Source organism: Anas platyrhynchos, chromosome 15 (genome assembly GCF_047663525.1).
Source record: "Anas platyrhynchos isolate ZD024472 breed Pekin duck chromosome 15, IASCAAS_PekinDuck_T2T, whole genome shotgun sequence".
NCBI lineage: Eukaryota > Metazoa > Chordata > Aves > Anseriformes > Anatidae > Anas > Anas platyrhynchos.
The window spans coordinates 462,230-475,143 of NC_092601.1; the positions used below are offsets into that span (position 1 = coordinate 462,230).

The 12,914-nt window shown below is 53.2% G+C and overlaps 1 pseudogene; it reads right to left on the reverse strand.

Moving 5' to 3' along the window:
• LOC139998727 (adenylate cyclase type 10-like) overlaps positions 1 to 12,914 on the reverse strand; it is a 152,378-nt pseudogene that overhangs the window by 3,698 nt on the left and 135,766 nt on the right.

Below are 12,914 nucleotides of genomic sequence, written 5' to 3' on the forward strand. Positions count from 1 at the left end.
GATAAGGGACAATTTCATCTGGCCCTAAAGGGGCCCACTGCTGCCCAGAGCCTAGCCATAGCAACACAGTCCGTGACTCTGTGAGAGCACATCCACGAAAACAAACAAACAAAGAAACAAACAAAAACCTGCTGCTCAACAGCAGTTGGAAGAGCGAGAAACCCCCCCCACAGACACCAAAGTCAGTGCAGAAGGAGGGGGAGGAGGCGCTCCAGGCGCTGGAGCCGAAGCCCCCCTGTGGCCGCTGGAGAGGCCCCTGGTGGAGCAGGCTGTTCCCCCCTCCCCGATGCTTGGGAAACTGAACAAACACCACAGCAAATATGCAAATATACCAGAACTTCTAGACTGTTACTTAGATAATGCCTACATCACCTTTCCCTGCTCATTCAACTTCGAATACCTTTAACACCTTCAACAAGCCTTTTAACACTTCCTTTATCTTTCTCTAGCCTTTACTTTTCTAATGCCAACATCAAAGGCTCAGTCAGGGGCCAACTTAATTCTGTACCTTTTCCCTCCAAGATGCTGAAACAACATCAATATACAACATTTCATCCTGTTTTCCTTCTTTCCACAAAAACAACAGTGACTGTAATATGGTGTTATAATTAGTAGTTCCATTTAGGGGCCACTCTGCTCCATCCTCTAGTTTATAAAGTGGCCACCACTGATTACAATATTTGATAAGGGTTCTTTTACTCTCTGGACCCTCTCACCCCACTATATCCCTCCAATGTGTTAGTATACATCCTAGGGGGCTTTTCCTCGGGGTTTCTTTGCTTTGAACTTTTCCTATAGTAATCTACAGTGGTTAATATTCCACCGTTTTCCTAGAAGCTCTTTACTAGTCAATCCCAATCCCCCCAAAATCCACAATATATAAATACACAAGTAAAATCAGACCACTGTAAATTAACTGCCTGTAGACAATTACACTGGGAACATTTAAACCTGATGAGCCGATAATATGCCTGGGCAAATTTTGTTCCCTTAGACATACACCTCAATGGCAGTTCTTATAGTTACATCTTTACATATTAACATATGTGTAAAAGAACACTTTAACAAAAATGCCCGGGCTTTTATATATACAATATACAATGTGCAGTTATTATTCCAGTTAGAATTATTCCTCAGCAGCTGCAAACATTATGCCAGTTGCCACTAAAGCTCGCTTACCCTCCTCCAGCCAAAACTTCCCCTGCCTCAGCTTAACACCTTTCCCACGGGTCCTATCACTGGTGATTACGGAGAATAGGTCACCAGCCTCTCCACTCCCCCTCGCAAGGAAGTTGTAGACTGCGATGAGGTCCCCCCTCAACCTCCTCTTCTCCAGGCTGAACAGGCCCAGCGCCCTCAGCCGCTCCTCATATGTCTTCCCCTCTAGGCCTTTCCACCCTCATCCAAGTCCACAACTCCTCCAAGTTTGGTGTCGTCGGCAAATTTGCTCAAAACACCTTCTCGTCCTACATCCAAATCATTTATAAAAACTTTGAAGAGGACTGGCCCTAGAATGGAGCCTTGAGGGACCCCACTAGTGACCATCCGCCAGCCAGATGTGGCCCCATTTACCACAACCCTTTGAGCCCTGCCCGTCAGCCAGTTGCTCACCCATCGTATGATGCTTTTGTTAAGTTGTATGCTGGGCATTTTGTCCAGTAGGATCCTACGGGAAACCGTGTCAAAAGCTTTGCTGAACTCCAAAAAGATCACATCAGCTGGTTTCCCTTGATCAACTAGATGGGTGACTTTATCATAAAAGGATATCAAATTTGTTAGGCAGCACCTACCCCTCATGAACCCATGGTGGCTGGGACCAATGACTGCATTGTCCCCCAGGTGCGCTTCAATAACTTCAAGGATCATCTTCTCCATAATTTTACCAGGCACTGACGTGAGACTGACAGGCCTGTAATTGCTAGGGTCTTCTTTCTTATTACACTTCTTGAAAATTGGCACGACATTTGCCAGCTTCCAGTGTACTGGGACCTCTCCAGATTCCCAAGTGCGTTGAGAAATAATTGAGAGAGGTCCTGCAATGACGTCAGCCAGCTCTTTAAGCACCCTGGGATGAATCCAATCCGGACCCATGGAGTTGCACGGATCCATGTGGAGCACTAAATCCCGCACATGTTCAGGGGCGGTTGGGTGCCCAGCTCAGGGCACCCTGGGTCCCAAAGCCCATCATCGATGTTGAAGATGGAGGCGAAGAAGGCATTAAACGCGTCTGCTTTGCCTATGTCATTGTCTGTGAGGAGACCTTCCCCAACAAGTAGCTTGTTTTCTTTGGTTCTCCTTTTTTGATGGATACCCATCAATGCTTTCTTTGGTTCTCCTTTTTCTATTCACATATCTAAAAAAAACTTTTTTATTGTCTCCCAGAGACATGGCCAGCTTCAACTCTAGTTGGGCTTTGGCCACACGAATTTTCTCCCTACAAACCGCAATAGCATCCCTGTATTCCTTCCTCGTCGCCTGACCCTCCTTCCAGCAGCCGTACACTTTCTTTTTTCACCTAAGCTCCAGTAGAAGATCCCTGGTCAGCCAGGCCGGCCTTCTGCCCCGCCTGCCTGACTTGCGATATTTTGGAATTGCCTGATCTTGTGCTTTTAGGAGGCAGTGCTTAAAGAATGACCAGCACTGATGGATGCCAATGCCTTCAAAAGCAGCTTCCCAGGGGACCTTGCTGACTACTTCCCTGAGCAGCCTGAAGTCTGCTTTCCCCATATCTAGGGCCGAAGTTTGGTGGCAGTTTTCCTTCTGTAACCATGAATTTTAAACCTTATCACTTCATAGTCACCACTTGGCCACCAATGGCCACCACCCTGAAACCTTTCCCACAGAGACATGACAAAGGCTCCGGAGCATGTCTGAGGGAATCGCTTTTTCAGAAGGCTCAGCGCCTGCCTGGTCGTTTTCTTGGCCAGCCCCACGCATCCTAGATTATAGCAGACCTGCACAGGAAGAGGAAGCCATGCAGACATGGACCGCTTTCCCAAGCCTCTCCTCCTGCAGAGGCTGCAGAAACGTACAGGGGGCTGGCCATAGCAGGGACACCCCCTGCAAGAAGGGCATCACCCTGCCGCTTTACCTCCGCTTTGAGGCTGAAGAAGGTCGCCTTCTCAAAGCAGTCTAACACAGTTGCTGTCTTCCCCATGGAGTTCCTCAGGACCTCTGCTTCGCTGAGCTTCATAAGGGCCTTTGAGCAAGCACACAGGCAGCAGGTGAGCATCGGTGCAGAGCCCCCAGCTAGCTCCACCCTTCCCTCTTGCCTCCTGTGGCACCTGCCTTAGGAGGGCCCGCATCTCCCCATGTGATCCCTGCCCTAGCACAGTGCCCCGTGGGCTCAGAGCTCAGGCACTAAGGGAGCCTTCAGACTGCCTCCCAGGTAACGCAGCTTGTGCTGATGGGCCTGCTTCAGTGCCCCGCGTCTCTTGCTGTGGGAGAGGCAAAGCGCAGGAAACAGTCCGGCTCTGCCCCCACTGTTTCTTTTGGGAGGCCCCTCAGCGGGCATGTCCTGTTGCAGTGGACTCCAGGTGCAGTGCATGCTGGCAAGCAAGGTCACTCACCATGTAGCTGTTGGAGACGTGCAGGTAGGCAGCCGCACACTCCAGCAGGTAGTAGAAGGCTCGGGAAGCATTGCCTGTTGCCACATAGTGGCGAGCCAAAGGCACAAGCACTGATTCAATGACGGCTTCGCATTTGCAGGAACGCTTGCCACCGTCCTTCTCTTTGGTCCTGCTGGGCTGCGCAGTTGTCCATTTGCCCTCTGGTGGAAACCGCTCTGACGCTCTGGTCAGAGGCAGGTTGCCAGGAAAAGAAGAGAGCAAAGAGCAGATGAGCATCACCTGAGATGACCCTGCTCTCCCTACGGGTAGCGACAAAACCCTATTTCCTGCTGTCTCATCCCAGCTCCCACCCCACAGCCAGCCTCCTCCTCCCAAAGCTGGAGTCCCAGCCAGCAGCCAAATGGCAGAGCTCCATCTGTCTCCTCTGGAGCTCGCTCGTTTCCACAATCATTAGAACCTTGTCTCCTCACCTGAACTCCTCCTCCGAGAAAGCCTGCTGCGGCTGCAGGGCATTTGCACTACCTGGGAAGAGGAGAGCGTGTCAATGGACTCCCCACGTAGCCCGGGCTAAGAGCTGCAGGCTTGCAAGGGTCCTGCCGAGCAGACCCAGGGCACAAGAGCTGCGGTGATCGTCCTCGTCCCCTGGCTTATCCCTGGTGCTGGGGACCCGGTGGGCCCCAGCCTGCATGGGCCTGGACTTCCAGAAGGAGGGGGCTCCGCAGCAGGGCACACAGCCTACCTTCAGGGATGTGAGTCCTGTCCTTCTTCAGCTGTTCTCCAGCGAGCACCAAGGCCTCCCAGCTGTGCCAGTCATCCTCGTCAGCAGAGCCCTGGCAGTTTTCCCCGTCCTGGGGACGGCGAAGCGGTGGAAGGCCACAAAGTCCCCTCCGTGGCAGCTCCGGCATTTGTGCGCGTGCTTCTCCAGGAAGGCAGCACACTTGCGCTGCGTGCTGGCCCTCTGTCTCTTGGGCCACAGCTCGTAGGCTGCCTCCTGCAGCAGTGGGGCACAAAAGGCCAGAACGCCAGCCTGCTGCTCCGTGGTCTCCTTGCTTGTAGACGGCCTCTCCACCCCTGCAAGGCAATGGATGGTGGCCTCAGCCAGAGTGGTAGAGACATTCCCAACAGCCGCTGGGAATTTCCCTCTGCACAAAGCTGGTGGGGGAAGGCCTCCTTCAGCTACAGCGCTCCTGGGTCTACCTTACTGCCACCACTTACCGCTCCCTGCCTGCTGAGAGGTGGCCGGCCCCTCTCGAGCATCTTGGATGTCTCTGGGCACCCCTGTGTCCTTCAGCCACTTAAGGATGTTGTCGCTCACCAGCCCGTCCAACCAATAATTCATGTGCTGCCTGGTACAAGTGGGAAGGATGTGAGCCAGCAGCTGGGTGGTAAACACTGGCCCTATGATGGCTGCAAACTTCAAAACCATCTGCTTCTGCAGCGTGATCCGGTCCAGCTCAGCCAGTGCAATCTCTGTCAAGAAGAAGCAAAACGTCTCTCTCTTTTGTGTCCTGGAGCCTGAGCTTGGAGAGGCTGGACAGTTCCATCACAGGAAACAGGATAGACTTTGGCCTCTCTTCCTCAAGATGGCACCTGCTGGGCAATTGGAGCCCAGGGAAATGTCTTCAAGATGGCTCCACTCCTCTTGCAACCACAGGCCACAAGGTCCAGGGATAAGAGCTCCTCCACCAAGGATGGGGAGGGCACGATCCTGCGGGTACATGCGACCCGTGATGTGACCTGCCAGAGCTGAACTAGGCTGATGCCCAGCAGCGCACACAGAGAGCAGAGAGCGCTTTCAGCACCTCAGAGCTGGACTTGGAGCTCCCCACAACTGCTGTGGGCCTCACAGCTGGCCCACAGCCCGGAGGGGGACATCTGTGCCCTTAAGCACAGGGCTCTGTCTGTTCAGACCAGAGTCGCTTTCCTGGCAGGGCCCCCCAGGCTGAGAGGGTGCTTCTGCAGCATGCCGATGCCCATCCCCTCTCTCACGTGCACGCCAGGAAAGGACCCCAGCACAGCCGCGAACTCAGCCCCTCACCTTTCAAGGCGGCCGGCAGCACAGTGTTCTCCAGGCTGACGTCTGCTCTGATGGTGCAGACCCTGCCACTGTTATTCCCAGCACTGGAGCTTGAGGTGGCTGAGACAATGAGTGAAGTCTCGACTGCAGAAGCTGGGAAGAGAGAGAGAGAGCATGAACAAGGTGGGGCAAGTCCAACCTGTCACGGTTGGGTGCACTTCATGGCCCGCACCGAATGCGGTCAGTGAGCAGGGCAAACCGGTTTCCACTGCAATGGTTTTGTCTGCATTGCCCTTGCAACTCTTTTTCTGCCTTCGGACCTGCTGCCCAGCTGTACTGACTGAATATCCCGCAACAGAACACAGCGGTTGCTACCTTTGACAGCGCTCCCTCCCACAGCCAGGGAAATTGCCAGTGATAATCCAAAAGGCAAAGCCCGTGCAGGCTGTCCCCAGGGCAACAGCACTCTGCTTGGCATTGCTCTTACAATTACTGCTCTTGCGTTACTGCCAAGCTCCTCAGTTCCCAGCGCCTTTGCGGGCATTTCTGGTTTTGGATTACACTTTCCCAGGTCTGACCCTCTCCTGCAGAAGGGCTTTCTTTTCGAGGGAGCTGGTGGCTTGCCGAGGTGACAGCAAGGTGTGCAGGAGCCCACACCTCAGCCAGATCAAGTTCTGTCCTGCTGCCAGATCGGACTCTGCCCAGAGTCACTGGAAAGCCACAGGACACGGTCGTGTGTGTGTGTGTGTGTGTGGGGGGGGGGGGTGACGTGCAACAGCATCTAGCCAGTCCGCAACAAGAGTGCTTACCGATCAAGCCCTCCCAGTTGTCCTCTACTTTTTTGTCCTGCCTCCCAGTGCTGAACAAGAGCATGTTGTTGCGACGCAGGCAGTGCAGCAGTTCCTCACAGTAATATGGGATGCCAGAGCTTCTTTGGATCAGGAACCTAGGCAGGATGTCGTGTTAAAGGGGTGTAGCTGATTAACCGTTACGGGCCCGGTTGGATTCAGAGTACTGAACCAGTCGGACATTCACCAAAACTGGGGGTCCGTTCGGACATTCACCAAAAACGTAATAACCGCCTGGGGGTCCACTCAGACATTCACCAAAAACGTATTAACCACCTGGGGGGTCCGTTCAGACATTCACCAAAAATGCATTAACCGTCTGGGGGTCTGGTTAGATTCAGAACACTGAACTATCACGGATAACCACCCTCACCCTAGTTGCATTAATGAGAGCTATCACAATGCAATCAAGTATGGTTTATTACAGCAACAGATAATCAGGTTCTTTTGGATTGCCGGTGATAGTGACTATCTGCAAAAGCAAGCTAGTTTGCATGAAATACACAGGTGTTATAGGTGTTACAGATGTTATACAGGTGTTGTAGGTGTTACAGATGTTACAGATGTTATAGATGTTATAGATGTTATAAGTGTTACAGATGTTATAGGTGTTACAGGTGCGCAGCCTAGAAATAAACACGTTAAAAGGATCAAAGACTCTATAGAGATTTATAAGCAAATATTCAGATCTCACCCAAAGGCGTCCCAATGGGGGGGGAAGAGAGGCTCAGCCCGTCGACTGATCCCAGGAGTCAGGAGGTCCTAAGGATGCTGTATGTCCTCGGGATGGTATCTCCCCTGACGATGGTATCTTCCCTAACATCCCCTCTCTCTTGGGCCAATTTATATTATTTTCTATCTTTTAGGTGGAGCTTGAGTGGCTCTAGTCAAGCATATCTTAGTTATGATTGGTGTAAAGTTTTCCCGTCTCCGTTTAAAGTAATAGGCTCCGAGAAATTCAGAGCGCATGCTCAGTGAGGGGTGGTCGCACCTTGGAGGCGGGTAGCTTTTGGGATGGAGGTGTGTTTTGGTATTATAATGATATTATAATGAGCAAAAAGTACACTAGGGTACAGCATTTGTCAAAACATGACAGGTCTTTGGCTTAGGGTGGCAAAAAGTGCAGCTTTGTGCACAAGAACAATCGAGGCCCCACCTGATTACAGAGCGTAGCCGTGGTGTCTCCACTCCACCCTACGCTCCGTGGTGTTCCTTAGAGCTAGCACACCAAGTTTCCCCAGCGCGATAGCATCTAAGGTTGGGAGCCTAGGGAATGCTCAGATAATGCAGTTATGCCCTACCCTGAAAGCCTCTTCAATGCTGTACCTTTTCCTTAAAAGTGTGAATGTTAGTTTTATTTTCCTAGTTACTTCAGGCATTTACACCACACAGGAGCAGACCCAGCAGTGACCAACACCAGGGAAGTATGATGCAACACAGTTCTGATGGGCGAGTGGCGAGTCACTCAGGCCTCACAGGGTAACCAGCCTCTTTGTCACAGCTACGGCTCACTTCAGAAGGGGGCGGTCCTCCCACTGGCTTGGGCGTTTGGGACCCCTGACCCTACACTGTTTGCTGGAGTCTGTGGGGAAATGGTCGTGGGCAATGTCCAAAGCACAACACAGCAAGCCTGATCTTCCCTGTCCTCAGGAGCCCAGATCTGCTCTGGCAGCTGGCTGGACCCCCTGCTCCTGGGAATCCCTACTGCAGCCTGGCTACATTGGTCAAAGCCTTTTTGACACCTCAGCCACACTGAGGCTTGGGTACCCATCTCCCTCTGCTCTCCTCTCTCCTCTTCTCTCCCTTTTCCTCCCTGCCTTGCCCTCCCTCCTCTGCAACAGCAAAGGGCTGTCACTGCCCACGTGCTGCGTCCTGGGAGCTGCCTATTCTTAGCTCACACCTGCTGTGGTGGTTCTTAATGAGAAACCCAGGTCCTTGCTGGAGTCAAGGATGCTGCCAGAAGGCCCTGTGCTTCCTTTCCTGCGGGGCGACTTCCTTCTGTGGCAGCATAGGTCCAACCCCTCCGGAAGAGCTCCGTGGCCTGCAACATACCTTGCTAGATCCCTGGGGATGCTGACCACTCCAAGGTCCTGGCAGACTTTCTGCACCACAGCTGCAGGTTTCAGCTCTTCCAGATGAAGACAGCTGATTCTCTGGGATGTTGTGCTGTCTGCTGCAGCTTTGAAAAAGCTCTCCGTTCTCTCGTGGCCAGGAGCTAAGCTCATCACCATAAAGAGCGTGACGCTTTGGAGCACGGGCCACATGACAGTCCAGGAGGCAGGGTCGATGAAGTGGGCGTTGTCGATGACAAATATGCCAAATTCTCCTCCAAGGGTCTGAAAAAAGCAGATGGTTCTGCGTGGAGTCTGGCGGATTCTCAAGCATCCTCTAGGGGAGGAGATGTAGCCTCTCTCCGGAGACGGAGAATACTCAGAAGTCTCTCCCCAGCCGCTTCCCTCTTCAGAAGCTTACTGGCTTTTCATTTCCGCGAGACTTTAAGGCCTCCTCGAATATCACTTGCCCTTCTGAAGAAGGGAGCTTGGGCAAAGGAATGCAGAAGGCGTCAATCCTCCTCCAGGGCACATAGCCTCCAACTTAACAGGAGGCGAGCTACGACGAGGCATATGGGGAGGGCGTGAGAGGGGCTTCTGGGAGGAGGGGCTCCTGGGCCCCGAAGGGCGGTGACCCTGGCACATCGTCCTGCTGCCCACTCAGGCTGTTCTGATGTGGAGCCTGCAGCGGGCAGGGTTGTTTTCTTTCCCTGACCCAGGCAGAAGGAGGAACGCTCACCTTCTGTAGCACTTTCCTACAAGTCTTCTGCAACTCCCTTTTCATTTGAAGGTCACGCATCTGGCGAACCTTGTCTGAGATGGCAAACTGGACAGGAAAGCAGAGTCAGAAAGAAACATCATCCTGGGACCAGGCATGCCTATCCACCAAGCTAGACGGCAGAGCAAAGCGCCTCTGCTTTTGCATGAGGTCAGCGCAAGCCTCTCTTCACTGGCCTTTCCAGGGTGCTGACCAAGACACCTGGCACATGCACAGGACATGAAGTCACCACAGACAAGGAGCCTCCCTGGACCCAGGAATCAGAACGGGGTGCTATGAGCACTGCAACTCCCAGCCCAGCAGAACACCCAAACAACCACCAGACTACCTCAGGAGGCCTCCCTCTCGCTCTCACCTTGACGAGGAAAATGTTGTTGAGGAGGCAGTATCTGCTCTCTTCTATCACCCCTTGGAGCTTGGCCTGCAGGGTGCGCTGCCAGTCCTCGCATGTTTCACCTGCCTGCAGTCCCAGGGCCCTGGCCACCAGCATACGGATGGCAGAGAAGGGCTGCCTCATGTTGGCCTCGGTCAGTTCCATGGTGACAACCCTGCGGTGCAAAAGCAAAAGGCACTTGAGCTGCAGAAAAGGCCCCCAGTAGCCCACGCCTGCCAAGACAGGAGAGTTAGAGACGCACGCTGCCTGGTTCTTACTGCAAAGGAACACAGGGTGCACAGTCCCGGGGGTGGGGGCGGAGGGCCAGGCACAGGGCAGAGGCATCGCAGTCTTCCACGAACGTCAGGGGACGGGCATGGGAAGGGTCTCAAAAAACCCACTTACCTGTGCCCAGCGGCCTGGCCCAGAAAGGCCAGCTCAGTAAGTAAGCGGCTCTTTACAGAGCCCAGAATGCCTGCGTACGCCAGGATGCGCGGCTGTCCCAAAGTCTCGTAGGCCTTCAAGCTGCGTTCAAAGAGGTCAATCTCCACCTCCCGACCTGTGAAGACCAACCAGGAAACAAGCTGTTGCAGCATGCTGAAAAGCAGGGCAGCATTCCCTTTTGCTGGCACGGCGGCTTCCCTCCACCACGTCAGCAAGCCTGCCTACACCCAGGCCTCCTTCCAAGCCCCTCAGCTCAGCTTTGGCACCACTGCCTTCCTTAGAGCTCTAACAGAGCCGCCTGCCCACTGGCCACACGGCGCAGCTTGTAGGAGCTCTTTCCCCTCCGCTTCTCCTCCCACAGGCAACGAGATTCAGCCAGCTGGACGCAGCTCCCCACACTGATCCAGCCCAAGACTGGAGGGCACACTTGGAGACACTGCAGGCAGCTGCGCCCAAAAGGCATGCCAAACATCTCACTGCACCCTGAGCCCCAGAGCTCTTGCCAGCACCCTGTAGCTAAGGTGGTGTCTTTGGGCCTGTTGTGGTTTTGGCTGCGATACAGCTCCTTGTCTTCACAGGAGCTTGGAGTGTGCTGTGATGTGGTGGACTTGCCACCAAAGGAACGCCAAGAACACACTGAACTCTTGCCGAGCAGTGCTGGCACAGTGTCAAGGCCTCTGCAGTTTCTCATGCTGCGCCACTAGCCAGCAGGCTAGAGGAGGGAGGAAGGGAGGGAGGGGGCTGTGTGGGGCTCAGCTGCCTACCGGGGTTAACCTCCAGCAAGGCGCACCGCTTTGGGCAAAGGGAAGCAGCTGGGGTTCTGAAGAGCGAGGACTTCTCTACCTACCCAGCAAGGGGCCACAGTCCGACCTCCTCTTGGTACGATCCGTGTCAAAGATGCTAGAAGCGGGAGAAGACAAAACATGAGTTTCACTTAGTTGGTCAGAAGCCAGGGAATATAGAGCCTGCTGTGTTAGGGGAGGAGACCCTCCGCAGGTAACTGCTTTTCTTTCCAGCAGCATGCTGTCCGGAGCATGCTCCCAGGCCAACATTTGAGTGGACATGCCAGGACAGCTTCAAGCACAAAGAAGGCCAGCAGCCATGGCGGGACAGCAGAAGGTGTTGGGAGTCCCTTGCCAGAGGTCAAAACCAAAGAAAGCCCAGATGGGGCAAAGAAGCCAGGGTGTGCTGTTGGCTAGGTAGACTGCTTTGCCACCCTGGACAAGCAAAAGAAGCCTCTTGGAAAGGAGGACCTGTGTCACTTAGTGGCTCAGGACAACAAGCACCTGGCACCTTTGGCTCAAGTCTTTTGATAGTTTTCAAGAGACAGCAACGTTAACATCCAAAAGGTCCTCCAACCCTGGCCCGGAGGGACAGCTGAGAACTGAACAGGCAGACAGGAGGAAGAGTGGCCCAGTGGCCCACCTTTCCCCAAGGCGACATGACTGACCCAAAGCTTCCTGCCCAGAAGGAGCTGGGAAAAAAAATCCTCCCTGCAACAGAATGACCTCTGCCTTAGCCTTGCACATAGTGAAGCAAACACAGGGCAGGGAACCCAGCGGAAAGCCGCTTGGAAAAAGCCTGCATGGCTAGCGTGCGTCTCCAAAGCCAGGACAACCTTCCGCACCCCACTGGCGTCACTCACAGCTCTCTTAGCAGCAGGAGACACAAGGGCAGAAGGGCACAAAGCAGACCCATGCCAGGCCTTTGGATCTTCTTGGCCACAGGGAAGGGATTTCTGTGGGAGGCCAGGCTGGTCTCTTGCTGCACAGCTCCTCTTTACCGGTCAAGGTTGCACCCTTGGCTTCCCTTGTGGCCCCATCCAGATGGCTCGGAAGACACTCACCACTTGTCAGTGATCCCCACATATTGATAGACAGGGCCGGGATCTGTAACACCTTTCAACGCTGTCTTCGGCAACTCCTTGAAGAGGTAACTGGGCAGGCAAGAAGCCTTGTAGGTGTCTTCATCACAGGACACCAGCCTGGGGTAGTGCACCATCAAGCGGGCACCCAAATTCGCCTTATGGCCAATCACTGCCATGGAGAGAGAACACATTGACATGGTTAGGAAAGCAGCCTTGCCCCACCCTTCAAGGCCAAGGGCTACTTCCCCTTGTTGTCCATAGGTGCATGCCTAGTGCACTGCACCAATGAGCACACAAAGCGAAGATCTTTTAATTAAGTAATTCATTATATAAATATATATATATATTATATAATAAAATAATTTATTATATAACTCTGCAGAGTCAGGTGCTTGGCGATCTTCCGCAAAGCCAGCACACCTCTGACTTAAATCACTGTTACTTATACACAGCAAACTTGTGAAAGTTATCTCTTTGGGTACTTTTGATTGGCTATTACAGCTCACCTAACTTATGTCTCCTGAGTTTGCACATTACAGAGAAAGAGTGGGGGCTGGGGAAGCAGGGACACACCAAATCCCACATTAGCATACGTTAGCATTTTGATGGGTACGATTTTTAATACGTTTACGACCCTTAATGAGCAAAAGGTTACTACAGATTAGTCTGGAGCTGTTGTTCTCCTCCTTGTTTTCACCTTTTGTCCCTTATCTCCCTTGCTTCTGCTAGCTCAAGGCTACCTGTCTCTCTGTTCCCTTATTCTCTCACCTAAAAGACTATACAAGCTATAGAAATACTACACAAGCTACAGGCCTCTCTATATTCTTCAAGGTTTCCTTGTTTCTTTCCCAGCTTTGGGACTACACCCTCAGGCACAGGTCAACCCCGCAGCAGGGCAAGCGGACCCAGCGGGAACCGCAAGTCTCTGAGGCCATTCTCCCACCTCAGGTGGAGACCCATCACATCT